The sequence below is a fragment of the Bos indicus genome, chromosome 18 (genome assembly GCF_029378745.1).
Source record: "Bos indicus isolate NIAB-ARS_2022 breed Sahiwal x Tharparkar chromosome 18, NIAB-ARS_B.indTharparkar_mat_pri_1.0, whole genome shotgun sequence".
Classification (NCBI taxonomy): Eukaryota; Metazoa; Chordata; class Mammalia; order Artiodactyla; family Bovidae; genus Bos; species Bos indicus.
Window position 1 is genome coordinate 54,483,373 of NC_091777.1, and position 16,356 is coordinate 54,499,728.

General features: G+C 47.0%; 1 protein-coding gene across 1 annotated transcript in view; it reads left to right on the forward strand.

Annotated features, from left to right (window-relative positions):
* The first annotated feature begins 6,469 nt into the window (after positions 1–6,469).
* Positions 6,470–16,356, forward strand: part of ARHGAP35 (Rho GTPase activating protein 35) — a 115,206-nt gene continuing 105,319 nt past the window's right edge. The window contains exon 1 of the mRNA XM_070771316.1: positions 6,470–6,664. The gene's annotated coding sequence lies outside the window, so the exon portion shown is untranslated. The remainder of the gene's footprint in view (positions 6,665–16,356) is intronic.

The following is a 16,356-nucleotide window of genomic DNA, read 5'->3' on the forward strand; positions in this document are numbered from 1 at the left end:
CCATTGAGTTGGTGGTGCCATCCAACCATCTCATCCTTTGTCATCCCCTTCTCCTCCTGCCTTTAATCTTTCCCAACATCAGGGTCTTTTCAAATGAGTCAGCTCTTCGCATCAGGTGGCCAAAGTATTGGAGTTTTAGCTTCAACATCAGTCCTTCCAATGAACATCCAGCACTGATTTCCTTTAGGATGGACTGGTTGGATCTCCTTGTAGTCCAAGGGACTCTCAAGTCTTCTGCAACACCACAGTTCAAAAGCATCAATTCTTCTGTGCTCAGCTTTCTTTATAGTCCAACTCTCACATCCGTACATGACCACTGGAAAAACCATAGTCTTGACTAGATGGACCTTTGTTGACAAAGTAATGTCTCTGCTTTTTAATATGCTATCTAGGTTGGTCATAACTTTCCTTCCAAGGAGTAAGCGTCTTTTAATTTCATGGCTGCAGTCACCATCCGCAGTGATTTTGGAGCCCCCCAAAATAAAGTCAGCCACTGTTTCCACTGTTTCCCCCTCTATTTGCCATGAAGTGATGGGATCGGATGCCATGTTAGTTTTCTGAATGTTGAGCTTTAAGCCAACTTTTTCACTCTCCTCTTTCACTTTCATTGAGAGGCTCTTTAGTTCTTCTTCACTTTCTGCCATAAGGGTGGTGTCATCTGCATATCTGAGGTTATTGATAGTCTCCAGGCAATCTTGATTCCAGGTTGTTCTTCATCCAGCCCAGCGTTTCTCATGATGTACTCTGAGTATAAGTTAAATAAGCAGGGTGACAATATACAGCCTTGACGTATTCCCTTTCCTATTTGGAACCAGTCTGTTGTTCCATGCGTGTTATATTTCCATTTTAAAATACAGGATCCATCAGGACTTTCCTGGTAGAGATATCAGGATTTTCCCTGCAGGGTGTGCTGGTCTGGAACATGCTAGGCCTCAGGACTAAAATAAATAAATTAGTTAATTAAAAGAGAAAGACTTTTTATTATTTATTTATTTATTTATTTATTTTTAAATTTCGCCCGGCCAACCGGGCCCGAGAAGCCCCGCTCGCGGCCGGTGGGCCCGCGGGTGTCCGCGATTCGCCCGCCCAACTCGCGCCTGGCGCGCACTCCGAGGCGGCCCGAGAAAGACTTTTTAAAAAGAAAAAAATAGGATCAATCTTTTCTTTCTACTTTTTGGCCACGCTGTGTGGCATGTGGTATCTTAGTTCTCTGACCAGAGATCGAACCGGTGCCCCCTGTAGTGGAAGCGTGGAGTCTTAACCACTGGACTGACAGGAAAGTCCAGGATCTGTCTCTTTTTAAATTTATTTTTTTAAGTTTTAAAAACTTATTTTATTTTATTTTTTTGGTCCAGCGGAATGGCTTGTGGGATCTTAGTTCCCTTATTAGGGATTGAGAGCGCCAGGGAATTCCCTCCATTGTAAAGCTGATAGAAATTGGGAGGTTCATCATCGATCTTTCCATCAGACGTTTATCTTGTACCCACCATGCTGGGATTTTGCAGTGATCCCATGCCTCCCCTCTTCCTGATCCTTCCTCGTTATTGGCTGTTCTTCCGGCCAATGGCAGAAGAGTTCACCCCTCTCGGACATCCCCAGTAGCATCAGCTAGCTGCAGCTTCCCCAGTTCGGTTTGTAGGCGGCGCTGTGAGCTCACTGACTATTTGGTCAATCTGAGACCTCGTCCCCGCCCTTTGGTTCTTTCAGACTCGAATGGAGAGAGAATATGCCCTGGCATTTACACCCTCTGCGCAAAACTCTTTTGCAGACTTTTCTATCTGTGCATCTCTTGAATGCGGATCTAGATTCTCAGGTCCTTCTTCTGACCTACTCCAGCTCCACGATTAGTGGGAAATCCAGTCCCAGCTATTTGGGCCTCTAGGGCCATGCTGGGGAAATTTTGACAACTTGACAACGGCCTGAGTTGACAGGCGGCACCTCTGTCAGCTAATTGTTTTCTCACTTACCTATTTATCCCGAAGTGGAGGTTAGCTGGGTGCGCGGGAGGCGGCTGCCCCCAGGGAAACCTGCTTCCGGTAGTTGGCTTGCTCAGCTAACACCCGCTCTCTTGTACATTGGAAAGAAATGCAGAGCTGGGAAGGCCCTCCTTGATAGTTCCCTTCGTTCATCCAGGGAAACACTGCCTGAGCCCCTGCCTTGTGCCTGGACAGGTGCTAGGAACATTAGCATCAATTGAGACAGCCTCAATTGAGTCCCGTCCTCATGGGGCTCACAGTTTGGTGGGAAAGACCTATCAGTATATGGGAAACCCAGGGTGGTCAGGGCTTGGTTGGAGGACCCAAAGGTGCTGTGGAAGCCTAGTTCAGTCGCTCAGTCGTGTCTGACTCTTTGCGACCCCATGGACTACATACAGCATGCCAGTTTACCCTGTCCATCACCAACTCCCAGAGACTGCTCAAACTCAGCCACCCAACTATCTCATCCTCTGTCATCCCCTTCTCCTCCTGCCTTCAATATTTCCCAGCATCAGGGTCTTTTCTAATGAGTCAGTTCTTCACATCCAGGGGGCCAAAGTATTGGAGCTTCAGCTTCAGCATCAGTCCTTCCAATGAATATTCAAGACTGATTTCCTCTAGGATTGACTGGTTTGATCTCCTTGCAGTCCAAGGGACCCTCAAGAGACTTCTCAAACTAGAGCCTATTATACAGAGTGAAGTAAGCCAGAAAGAAAAACACCAATACAGTATACTAACGCATATATATGGAATTTAGAAAGATGGTAATGATAACCCGGTATGCGAGACAGCAAAAGAGACACAGATGTATAGAACAGTCTTTTGGACTCTGTGGGAGAGGGAGAGGGTGGGATGATGGCATTGAAACATGTATAATATCATATAAGAGACGAATCGCCAGTCCATGTTCGATGCAGGATACAGGATGCTTGGGGCTGGTGCACTAGGATGACCCAGAGGGAAGGTACGGGGAGGGAGGTGGGAGGGGGGTTCAGGATGGGGAAGACATGTACACCCGTGGTGGATTCATGTTGATATATGGCAAAACCAATACAATATTGTAAAGTAATTAGCCTCCAATCAAATAAATTTATATTTTAAAAAAAAAAGGAAAAAAAGAGAGACTTCTCCAACACCACAGTTCAAAAGCATCATTATTCGGCGCTCGGCTTTCTTTATGATCCAACTTGCACATCCATACACGACTACTGGAAAAACCATAGCTTTGACTAGATGGACCTTTGTTGGCAAAGTAATATCTCTTTCTTTTTTTTTTTTTTTTTCAGTAAACAACTTAGTCTTTTATTTGCCCAAGGCCAGTTGTTGCAGGCACTGAGGCCCCAAGACTTCCAGGAGGGATGGGGGAGGGGGCGGGCCATCCTGCCTCCCAGGTGCTGCCTGCCCCATCCTGCTTCCTGCAGCTGATGGGAGAGTAGATAAAGTGTACCCTTGCATCATCAAGCATCTCAACTTTGTGTATGTGTCAGTCACTCAGCTGTGTCTGACTCTGTGACCCCATGGACTGTAGCCCACCAGGCTCCTCTGTCCAAGGTATTCTCCAGCCAAGAGTACTGGAGTGGGTTGCCATTTCCTTCTCCAATGTCTCTGCTTTTTAATATGCTGTCAAAGTTTGTCATAGCTTTTCTTCCAAGGAGAAAGCATCTTTTAATTTAATGGCTGCAGTCACCATCTGCAGTGATTTCAGAGCCCAAGAAAATAAAGTCTCTCTCTACCAGTGTTTCCCCATCTATTTGCCATGAAGTGATGTGACCTGATGCCATGATCTTAGTTTTTTGAATGTTGAGTTTCAAGCCAGCTTTTTCCACTCTCCTCTTTTTCACTTTCATCAAGAGACTCTTCAGTTCCTCTTCGCTTTCTGCCATAAGGGTGGTATCATCTGAATATCTGAGGTTATTGGTATTTCTCCTGCCAATCCTAATTCCAGCTTGTGCTTCATCCAGCCAGCATTTTGCATGATGTAGTCTGCATATAAGTTAAATAAGCAGGGTGACAATATACAACCTTGACTACTCCTTTCCCAATTTGGAAACAGCCTGTGGGAGGGCCTCTTGGAAGAGGGGACATCTGAACTAGTATCTGAAAGAGGATTAGAGTTAGTTATAAAACAAGGATTGTGTCTTGGCTACCATGCCCTGAATGCCAGCCATCACTCCCTTTGTTCACCATTGGATTAATTCATTTATTCATTAGCAAGTATTTAGTGTGGGTCATCTTTCAGACTGAGGATCTAGCCAGAGTTCCTGGCTTCGAAGGGTTCCTACATAATATGGTGATGCCAGTACAGAACTTTAACCCCTGATGGAGTGCTATGAAAAAGAACAAAGTGTGTGACTATCTGACCCCTGTTGTCTGAGTTTAAATCTCACATTTGCCACTCACTAGCTGTGTAACCTCTCTGTGCCTTAGTTTAGTAGAATAATAACCCCAACCTACTTGTAAGGTGTGAGGATTAAGTGAGTTAATATGTTTGAAGTGCTTTGGAATGTTGCCTAGCATAAAGTGCCCATTTTTATAAAGTATGAGGGGTCAGGTCAAACCTGGGAGGCCACCCAGAGGAAGTGACCTCAAACAAGACTTGAATAAGGCAGAGTTGATAGGCTCCAAAAGAAGGGGAGAGGGGCATCTGGATCCAGAGTGAGCCCAGGCTTTTCTCTTCTCTAGGTGCTGCCAGTTCAAAAATTTCCCAATATTCAAAGGACCTAGAACACTGCATTGGAGTTATAAGCACATATTAATTTGAGGTAGGGGAATCCGATGTCCCTTCTCCCCAGGTTTTTCTGGTTTTCTCAAGTGATAGATTTCAAAATCGCTTACAAATTAGGGCTTGCAGTGACATGTAGAGAAAATCTGGCCCAGGCACTGGATTTGTTTCACCCACAATGCTACAAAACAAACTTCCAATAATCAGAAAATCTTTATTTAGTGGGATGCTTTAAAATTTGAGCGCATCTAGCACAACATTGTAAATTAACTATACTTAAATTTTTAAAAAGCAATAAGACCTCCAAAAAAAAAAAAACCCCACCAAAAACCAAAATTTGAGCGCATGTAATTTTATCAATGTTTATAAGAGCAAGGCATGATTTTCAGCGCTTTACAAGTATAATTCATTTAATTCTCCCAACAAATCTTACTAAGAGATAAGATTATCATTCCACTTTTAAGATGAAGAGACTGAGCAAAGAAAACGAAAAATGCAATAAGAAACATAGCTTTTCTTCATGCATTCCTTAAATATTGACTGGGTTCCCAGAACACTCATCTTCCACGATCCGTACTTCCGGAGGGCTCCCAGAGGAACCCCTCTTCAGTTTAGAGGAAGGAACTCAGGGGTTACAGCGGTGCCCCTTCCCATCACTACTATTTCCCCTCTGGGCGCCCAAACTGACATTTGATTTGCAGTCATTGGCACAATGCTGACTTGGAGGCCAGGGATGTATGCGGGACCAGGCCCTCTCCCGTCTCCCGAGATTTGGCGATCACGGAACCCAAAGCAATTTGTAATAATGCGCGCGTTGCCTGCAAATTTTCTTCGCTGCCAGGGAATAGAGCACGCGCTTCGCAGCCCCGCCCCTTCTTCCGGAACGACGAATTTCGAGGCTCCTATTGGGCTGGGGCGGGCCACGCCTCCCCGTGTCCCCCAATCAACTCCCCACTGGGTGCACTCCCTTCTCCTCAGCCCCGCCCCACCGCCCCACGTTACGTCGATCCTTCTCTCCTCCTCCGTTATCCCGGGGGCTGCGCTCGCGCGGCAAACCCACCTCCCCTTGCCTCTTATTGGCTGGTCAGGTCCCGCGCGAGCGGGATCGCGCCCTTCGCCCCCGCCCCCAAAGCCCAGCCATGCCTCTCCCCTCCCGCTTTCTCCAAGAGCCGACGCGAGAAGGGTTTTAGTTGCTTCTTGTGCGCGCAAGGGTGCGCGCGCCTCTCGAGGACCACTCCCTCCGCCTCGCGCGAGTAGCCGCAGAGGCTGGCAGCCCTTCCCGCGCACGCGCTCTTGTTCACCCCAGCCCTCTGCCCAGTCGCAGGTCTCCTCGCGCTCTGTCTGGCGCTGCAGCCACCGCAGTAGCGGCATTTTGTGTGTGTGTGTGTGTGTGTGGGGGGGGTGGGGGGAGAGCGCACGCGCACTGCGCCCTCCGCGCCCGTTCCCTGGACGCGGCCGCTGCGGTGGCAGTGAGTCCCTCGGGCGCGCACGCGCTCTCGCTTCTCCCCGCCACGCGCCGGTTATACCCTCGCGGCGCGCGCTTCAGGGGCCGTTATCCCCCTGCAACGGTCCCCGCGCCACGCACGCGCGGTAGCGAGGGTGAGCGCGCGCGGGAGCAGCGGCCGCAGGAAGGAGGCGCCGCCGCCGCCATTGCGAGGGAGGGAGGGAGGGAGCGAGCGAGCGAGAGAGGCTGGTCCGCCCTCCCCCTGGTTCCCGCCCCTCCCCCCTTCCCCTCCCCGCCCCCCCCGCCCCGAGGGAGAGCAGCGGAGCGGCGGGAGGAGGAGGTGGAGGAGGCGGAGGAGGGAGCCCGCGAGGGAGGGTCCGCCCGGCCCCCCGCCGCCGGAGCTGCCGCCGCCGCCGCCGCCTCAGCCGCCGCTGGACGAGGAGCAGCAGAACATGGCGCCGGGGCCGCCGTCGCCGCTGCCGGGATCCCGAAGGCCAGGGCCGCGCTGAGGGCGCCCAGCTGGTGAGTGCGCGAGCTCGCGGGCCCGGGCGGCGAGGCCGGGCGCCGCCCCGCTGCGGGGTCCAGGGGGAGGCGGGGACGGCGGGGCCCGGAGCCCGCGAACAATGGAGGAGCCGGAGGGGGAGGGGAGGGAGCGGCCCCCCAGCCCCCCGGGCTCAGCCGGCCCCGCCGCCTCGCGCTGCGGCCCGGCCCGCCGGGGCCCGCCTGCCCTTCGGACTTGGCCCTGCCGGCCGCAGCCCTGCTGTCGCCGCGTCTGCCCCCACCCTCCAATCCGTTGAGATCTCCGTGTCTGCCTCGGCTCCCCCCACCCCCCGGCTTCAAGCCACTCTGCTCCCAATTCTGCGCCTCCGCCTTCTCTCTTCCGCCCCTCAGTAATGCCCTTCGCCCCCCCACCCCCACCCCTAGACTCTGCAGTGCTCTTGGGACCCTTCCGCATCCCTGAATTCGGGACCCCCACGTTCAGATTAGTGACCCTTCTGCCTTCTCCGATTCCGCTCTCACCACCCTGGGTCCGTCCCCTTCTTTGACCATGTCCTGTTCCCCTCCGCTGCTGCACCCCCAGGAGCTGTCCGTCTAGGACCTGCGGTTCCACCTCCTCGGTGATTCATTCGAGACCCTGTTCGTCTTGGCACTACTGCCCCCAGGTCTTCTCCTTGGGCTTAATTCCACGTCCCTCTTGGGCCCTACTGCCCACTGACAAAACCTGCCGCCTCCCCCCGGCCCGCTCCCCACGGGATACCCCTGGACTCTGACCCCTGCCGATCTCGATGCAGTCCCCTGCCCCCTCTTGGACTCCGACGCGCCATGCTCGCCTCCTCCCCTCCGATCTTACTCCATTTTTTGCCATTCAGATCCTTGCCTCTCTTCCAGACCTTTTTGCCTCCCCACTCTGCCCCTCGTCCAGTTTCCGATCTTGCGGTGCCCTCCAGCCTGCTTGCTTTCTGACTTGGCCTTGATTGAAGTAGCCTCCACCCCCTTCTCTGACCCTGCAGCTCTCTCGTTCCTGCCGTTCAGTTCTCTGACCTTTCTCCCTAACTCAGCCTCGCCGCAGCCTGACGCCCTGCAGTCCCCGGTTGAGGTTTCTTCTCTCCCCCACCGCCTTATTGGCCCTCTTCTGAGCCGTTGCATTCATTTGTTCCCGCTTCCTTTGCCCTGTCTCCCCTTCATTTCTTCTTTGCTGAAGACCTGCTTCCAGCCTGTTTCTCCAAGGCCGGTCCTTTCCATTTTGGCCCTTACTGGAAGACTGGGAATTTCTCTCTGATCCATCACCCCCCTTCGCTTCCCATTCTGCACCCCAGAGCTGCCCCAGATCCTTTTTGCACCTGCTCTTGGCACTTGTTCAATTCCACCCCATCCTCTCTAATGTTTTCCTCCCAGCTCTGCCCCTTTGGGAGCTGTCCACAGTTGTCCACCTATGTTTTGGACCCATTTTAATTTTCCTACTGCTGTCTCCTCTTGGAGTGGTCCTCTTTAACTCTGGTCATCTTATGACTGCCTCGCCTCTCTGTTGCCTCTCAATTCTAAGTTTTCCCCCTGTTCTTCTCCCCCCACCCCATTTTGATTCAACCCTCAATCACAGCTCTCTCCTTTCTTGAATGGGTCCTCCCCCTTTTGCCTTGCCTCTTACCTCCTTTTTTGAGTCTCCTTTCTCTGGGTCTGCTCAGTATAGAGATGTTTCCCCAAGCCTTCCTACATGTCACTCCCCCCAGCCCAGCTTCCTCTTGAAGCTGTCTCAGTTCTTGTCTAGAGTCTCCGTCCCTTTTGTGATCCCTTTCGCAGTTCTGGTCTTCATTGCCTGGTTTTCTCCCTCATCTTTTCTTTCCTGTTGTATCTTGCTAGACTGCTTCTCTTCCCTTGTAGTTCCTATCAGATTTGCTTCTCCCAGCTCCCCTCTTGACCTGCCTATTCCCCACCGGGTTACTTCACCTCTTCAGGTATGCCTTTCTCTAGTCTCCATCTCACAGCTTTGGGGAGGAAGGGACTGGGTTGGGCCTAGGATGCTTATGTTCACATTTAGACTTAAGATTCGCTCAGCACTCTGAGGGTTTTATCTCCAGGGATCCTGTGAGATCTGGGTAAATAGCTGGGGTTGGTTGATTAACTACTGCTCTCTCGAGTCGCGGAGTGTCGCCCCTATTTCCCCCACTTTTACCAAGCGTAGTGATGGTGGAGGTAGTTCTCTTTCCATTGCCCCACTTTTCTTTCCCACTCCCATTTTGCTTCCCCGCCCCTTTGAGTCCTGAGGCTTTGCAGTTTTGTGTCCTTTGGAAAAGGAGAATGCAGCTGCTCACAGGTCTGTCTTCTCTCTCTCACTTTCCCTCCCTCCTCCTCTCAGCTATCATAAAGAGGCAGTTGTACCCTCTCCCCCTTTCACCTCCAAGCCAGCATCTTTGGGGAGAAATTAGGAGTGTGTTTTTTTGTTTGTTTGTGTTTTCCAGCTGACAAGTCCTATTTTTGTTTCGCCTTTAGCTGGAGAAATGCCAGTTCTCAACTTCTCCCCAGCCCCACAGGGGTTATGACCACGCTTGGTGTTTACTGTTCTGGGTCTGCAGAAGCTGCCAGTCTTGCTTGGCTTCCTTGATGGCCTTTGGTTTGCTGTGTGACCTTTGGGAAGGGTTGAAGGAAGGTGGGCTTGTTTCTTTTTCACCTCTGCCCCAGGAAGGATTCAGCTTCCTAGTCTTCAAAATGGTGAGGGCCTGGCTTTGGAAAGCTCTTTGCGGTTGTTTGTTGAAACAAAGAGTGCCAAGTGTCACTCAGATTTCTGCCCTCTGGTATTGCAGGCGCTTCCAGCTGCAGAAGCTGAATTTCTCTAGGTAGCTCCATGCTTGGGGAGAAGGAGGGAACTCATTGGTGAACCAGGAGTATGTGGGTGGGCCCTGACACTCCCAGGCCTTTTGACTGCCCTGATTTGATAGAGAAATGAGTGCCAGGAACGGGCTGATATGATTGGGTTTTTGGTTTATTACCTGAAAAATGTGCCTTTGCTGCCTTTCCCTGAGCTGTTTTCTCCAGTGATCTTCTGTTGGAGGTGGAATATAGGAAATTCATCCAGAGGAAGAGGTGGTTTCACAGAAAACCGTCCAAGCATTCTCCTTCCTTAACTTGGGAGAGGGAACCTTTTGCATGTTCTAGGTTTATTTATTTTATTTCTTAAGTAGATCAAAAGCCTGATTATTTTTTCCCCCCTGTGGCCTAGGGCAATTGCATATTAAAGCAGCCATCCAGCTGTGAAGGAGCATTTACTGGAAGGACTTTCTTAACTGAGCTATGATCAAACTTTGTTTACTTCACCACTTAAATTTAGAAATAGTTCTGTATGAATACATGTGAAATAAAAACCATTCGTTGTCATCTACAGAATTAGACCACTGACTCATCAAACATTAGGGCATTTGTATATGAGACAGTGAGAGGGAATGAACAGTAGATCCTTATGGCTCCTTTCGCCTAAGTTCTCAGGACTTTAAATTTTGTGACAAGCAGAATCTGGTAAATTATCTTTGACATTTGTTTTCACCATTATTGACTTTAAGGTTTTGGTTCATTTTTGTTCATTTCTGTTCATTTGATGAAAAGAATTCTGATGAATTCTCTGAATTTATTTGAGTTTTTATGTTGCCTGCTGCTGCCACTGCTGCTGGTAAGTCGCTTCAGTCATGTCCGACTGTGTGCGACCCCAGAGACAGCAGCCCACCAGGCTCCCCCGTCCCTGGGATTCTCCAGGCAAGAACACTGGAGTGGGTTGCCATTTCCTTCTCCAATGCAGGAAAGTGAAAAGTGAAAGTGAAGTTACTCAGTCGTGTCTGACTCTGTGCGACCCCATAGATGGCAGCCCACCAGGCTTCTCCGTCCATGGGATTTTCCAGGCAAGAGTACTGGAGTGGGGTGCCACTGCCTTCTCTGTTTATGTTGCCTATGTTGGTATAAATAGTTGTTTTGGTTTTTATTCCTAATGTGCAAGTGACAGCTAATTAAGAATAAAAACAACTGTGTATTCAGTACTGCTTAAATTTGTGTTCCAGGTTTTTCACATCACTGGCAGCATAGGAAGTTTCTGCGTGCCCAAAGCCTAAGTTTACATAATAGGAGGAGAGGAGACAGAAGGACAAAGAGCTGTTTTTCTTCTGAGACTGGGAACTGATGTTCCAGAGATTGTCAGATTTCTCTGATGGGGACAGAGGCTCCAACCCCTGTATCAACATTTGTTTTCATGATGGAATTGGGTGCTGCAGAAATCTGAGGTGACAGCCTTGGCCTTCTGGAGCATTTAATGTGCCAGTTGGGGGTGGGGTGTGGAGTAGGGGAAGGCAGTAGATGACTGTTTTCAACCTAGTAATGTGTCTTCAAGGGTTCTTGCCCTGGTTAGAAAATCTTTATTACTGGCCTGATTAGAATTCTGTCTTCATTTTTTATACTAGCCTTTACTTTTGGCTACGTCCGCCCTCCCTTATATGTTGCCCCTTTTTTCTTGCCATGATGAAGGCCAAAGATTTAGGACAATAAAAGGATCAGAAAATAGTCATTCCTGGAATTCCCTGGCAGTCCAGGGGTTGGGATTCCACACTTCCACTGCAGAGGGGTGCAGACCCCTGGTGGGGATCTAAGATTTCATATGCTGTAAGGCATGTGGCCACATACCAAAAAATAGTCATTTTTCTTGATACTGGACACATGGAAGGAGTTATCCTTGTGCATATCCATGGACCTGAAGGTGACTTTCTGACAAAGGACAGTCTGGGGAGAGTGAGGGTTGTATAGGTGACTGTGACCTACAGCCTCATAGGTGTGGTCAGTCTGTATATAAGGAGGAAATGCATTGGGCCAATACAGTTGGAGATCGAAAAGGTGAGCTTGGTTGTTTCCCTCTAGTCTTGCCTGCTTTCCCCTCCTCCATCTGCTGTGCTCTTCTGAGAGGGGTTGGGCCTCTTGTAGGCCTTTTGGTGGTAATGTACTCTAACTATTGTCATTCATCCACTGACAGTCTAAACAGTGTGTTAATATACCCAGTCCCTGTGATAGTTCATTGACCATCTAGTTCAGTCACTGAAAATTTCTTTTTCACACTATATGAAATAAACTTGGAGAGTCTCCGTTTGAAGAGGGAAAGTGACCAGCAGAAATCCCTTGGCTTTGAAACAGCAGTTTGAAGATCAGTGCCTAGTCTAGCCTCCTCCGTTATAGTTGGGGGAATGGAAAGCTTGCAAGGGGCATAATGACAAGGCTTCCTGTCGTAGCTGAAAGAGTGTTGGACATACAGGTAGGAGACCTGGTCTAGGCTCTAACCTAATTAGATGGACTCTTGGACAAAATGCTTTACCTCTCTGGGCTTCTCATTCCCAGCCTGAAGTCTTGTGTGCCATCAAGCTCTAATTGTAGATTCTTGTTCTGGATCACAGATGACAGGACACTTGAGATTAGCCTCTTGGTACTACTCTTAACCCCCCCCCCCACCACCCACCCCGTCCTCCCCCCATCAAATCCTGTGACCCAGAATGGGCCAGGCAGTGGTGGGACAGGGGCCTCTTTCCCCAGGGGATGCAGTAAAATGAACTGCATTACCTCTGTTGTATGCTTTTTCTTTTCTTTTTTTTAAAATATTTATTTGTTTTTGTTTATTTATTTGGGTGCATTGGGTCTTAGTCACGACATATGGGATCTAGTTCCCTGAGCAGGAATTGAACCTCTGGCCCCCTGCATTCAGAGCTTGGAATCTTAGCCACTGGACCACCAGAGAAGTCCCCTGTTGTATGTTTTTTCAAGTATAAAATAAACACTTGCCTCTTTTTCAGCCATTCACATGAAGATAGTTTATAATTTCGGGAGAAAGGAGCATCCAGATTGTATTAACTACATAACTAAAACCATATACCTCCTAAAAAACAGTATGAAATTTTTCAAGCTGAGTCATTGTTGACCTAGGCTCTCAAATAGCAGTGGTTTGAATAGCACTTGAATTGCTGGTATTAAGAAATGCAAACAAATCTTTCATGTTCATCTTCCCCCAAATTTATTTCTATTTAATTTTTGATACAACACTTTATCAGACTTCGTCTATGAAGAGTTCTTGAAAATAGTATTTGGCATCTGTCAGCCTCACCTTCATTGCTTTGCTTTGCTAATGTTAAGAGACACCATTACTTTGATGTACTCGCAGAGAACCAGCCATGAAGCATCCTCACAGGAAAGTAATATTTGTTTTAGTCAAAAGTGGCCAGACTTGCCTGTCTGCTTTATCTTCCTTTGTTGAAATGGACACATTGTCATCTTATGAAATTTGCAGCAGCTGTGATGTTGCATCTGCATCTATAGGTACTTCAGACTGTTTCTGCTTTCTTAGTGTCTGCATTCTTTTTTGGAAACTGTTCTCTTGCTGGTCACTATTGTAATACTTGTGATTGGTAATCAAACTTGAATAATTGAGAGACAGCTTCCTATGGTAAAGAATGTTGACTTCATCATGAAGAAACTTGGGTCCTAGCCCTGGCTCTGCTGCTTACCAGCTGTGTGATTGTGGCCAAGTCATTTCACTTCTGGGCTGCAGTTTCTTCATGAGAAAAATGAAGGGATTATATCAGTTGGTTTCCATTATTTCCAGTCATACCTAAATACTTTATGTGTAGTAGGCCCTCACTACTGCTAACTGAAACCACGCTGGTGCCAAAGACTTTTTCCTTTTTTGGGGGGCATGTCTGCCGCTTAAGAGTTTCAAGCCTAAAAGTGGCCGTTAAGGTTAGTGCACACATCTCCCCGACGTTTTTGACATGCCCTCCTGCTCAGCATTTAATCCCTATACATACACACACAGCCACACACATGCACACATATCATAAATGTCTTGACCAGGGCTACGCAACTAATATATGAGCTAATTTATGGTAAGCTCATGTTACGAATCCATATCTGTCTGACTGTAAAATCTGTCTTTATTTTATTAGACTGCCTTGCCTCTCTGGGCTATAAGAATAAGCTGTAGTTCAATTCCTTAAGGAATTGTAGTCAGTTATAAACAATTAACTATATATGTAATATGGGGTGTGGTGAGGGAAGTAAATGTTGAATAGACTATTCTTACTAATTTCTGCTGTTCCGGAGGCAGTCCCATAGTAAACTGAAAGATTCTCATATTCAGAGACTCAGCACACATCAGGTTCCATATTCCAGTATTTTAAAAGGAATCCACAGCCACATGTACCAGCTTATCTTTGTAGTCAGTATTGAAGAAGTTGAGCATTTTATTTCTGACCTGGATTAAAACCTGAGGTAGCAAAACTATAAGTAAATTTATCTAACAGAAATAAGGTAGAAATGTTTGGTTATGGAGTGGCCTTAAATCTGTCTTTTCTTTGGCAAGTAGAAAAGTGTCTGAATAGCTCCTAACTGAGAGATTTTATTCTGAGAAAACTCTCTGTGCAGCTAGAAATGTATAAATAAAAATATACTTTGCCCCTTGACTTATTTGTATGGAGCTCCCTATAATATATTTTTTTAAAAATCGCAGTTCAAAAAGTTCTTAAACAATGTTGGGGTGCAAGAATGTTTCCCAGCTACAGCTAGTAGCCTCCTGAAGTGTAAAATACTATTGTTGTGTGGTACTTCTTCCTATCTCCATTTAGAGATAGAAAGGTCAAAACCAAGGCTTCTGTATTTCGGCCTGCTCTACTTGAGAGTAAGATAAAGGAAAATGATTACTGTTAATTGCCACGGGCAATTAAAAAGGATTCTTTGTTCAGTACCAAATTGATTGTGTACAAATGAAAGTCAGCACTGCATTAATACAAGATTATTAGATTCTTGAAATCAACATCTTCAGCCAGAATGGCTTTCACTTCAAGGGAATTGTTTCACTGGGAATAGTGTACCTAAATGCTTGGTGATTAAAAGTATCACTAGGTCTTTAGTTTTCAAAAATGCTTATTAAGTTTGTAGGTGGAAGACTGGTGGGTGCCTCTTTTGTAATACTATTTTAAATGGACTGATAACATTGAATACTTTAATGCTGCTGACATATAGGGAATTTATTCCACTTTGGTCAGCCAGTTGAAGAATGCAGATAAAACCTTTGGTAAATGAGGAAAAGGGCCTCAGGGCTGCTGGCATCTGCCTGGTGTCGGTCAGTAGACACAAAGGCTTAAAAATGGCCACTTTGGCTAAAGTAGTTATAGTTTGATGTGTATACAAGGAAGATGTATTTTCTTACATACATGTTATACAGATTCCTTTTTCATATGCTGGGGCATAATTTTCTTTTTCACATATGTTTTTTTCCCCCTATTCAGTTCTTCTTTTTTAATTTTATTTTCTCCCACACAGTTCTTAATAAATTGAAAACTGGTAATAAATTTGAGAGTCTCTATCTATAAGGTACTTCTCAGGATTTCACAAATGTGAATGTGTGGGATCATATTTTTAACTTTTACAAGTTTGTTCAAAGTCACATACCTGATGACGAATGGGTTAATAGTGATCTCATACAAATTACAAGTGTCAGAAGCATCTTATACTTACAGATATTTTCTATTTGTGTTACAATTGCAGATTTTTGGGGTCTCTGTTTACTTGGAATTAAAATAGGTATGGTCACTGCTCTGACTTCATGATGGGACTGTCAGGCAGACTGGGGCAAACTTTCTGGAAAACAGTTTGGCAAGAGATACAGTCCTTGGTCTGGTTATAGGTATCTGTATGGACCAAGAACTGGAGATGAGGACCAGAATTTGATATGAATATGTTAATTATAGTGGTGTGTATTGGGGAAAAAAAGAAACAATCTAAATGTTTTAACTTTATGGGAATGGTCACTTTATGGAAAAGTCTGGAGTCATAAAAAAAGATGATTTTGGAGAATTCTTGACATGGGAAAGTACACACAAAATGAAGTTAAGTATGAGAAAAAAGCAGGATATAGAACTATAAACAGTATGATTCCAGTTATTTTAAAATATATATGGGAAAAAGTGGAAGAAATATGCCTACATGCTATTAGTATTTGTCTCTGTTGCAGAAATTTGAGTGATTGATTTTTTTCTGAGTTTTCCCAACTTTTCTAAAATGATTTGCTATTTTTGATTCAGAGAAAAAATATTAAAAATATTTTTTTGCAGTGTGGTTGTATTATGTTTGGTTTTTTCTTGAAAACATGAAGGAAAAATTGAGCTGAAAAGCAGGAACTTAGTAATCATGAGATCTGTTGGAGTTTAGTGCCTTTGAAGGTAAAGGCAGTCACACTTCTTAGAGCAGTAGTTGAATTAATGACAGCAGTGTAGCCTTCCTGGGTGGCACTGGTGTTGAAGAACCCACCTGCCAAGGCAAGAGATGCGGGTTTGATCCCCAGGTCAGGAGGATCCCCTGGAGGAGGAAATGGCAACCCACGCCAGTATTCTTGCCTGGGAAATCCTGTGAACAGAGGAGCCTGGCGGACTACGGTCCATAGGGTCACAAAGAGTTGGACATGACTGAAGCAACTCAGCACACATGCATGCATGGCAGTATTACCACGCAATAGCAGCAGTTGCTTCTTGAGTGCCAGGAGATTCCGGTGTGTTCCCTCACATCCTCCTCACCATAATCCTTGCCCTGAGGTGGGTGGTACAGCAGTGCAGGGACTGAGGCTCCCTAAGGGCGCTTAAGGCCACCAGGCTGACAGGTCAGCAGTCTGGTTCAGAGCCTTTGCTTGGAGCCTTTACATTCTAGCACTT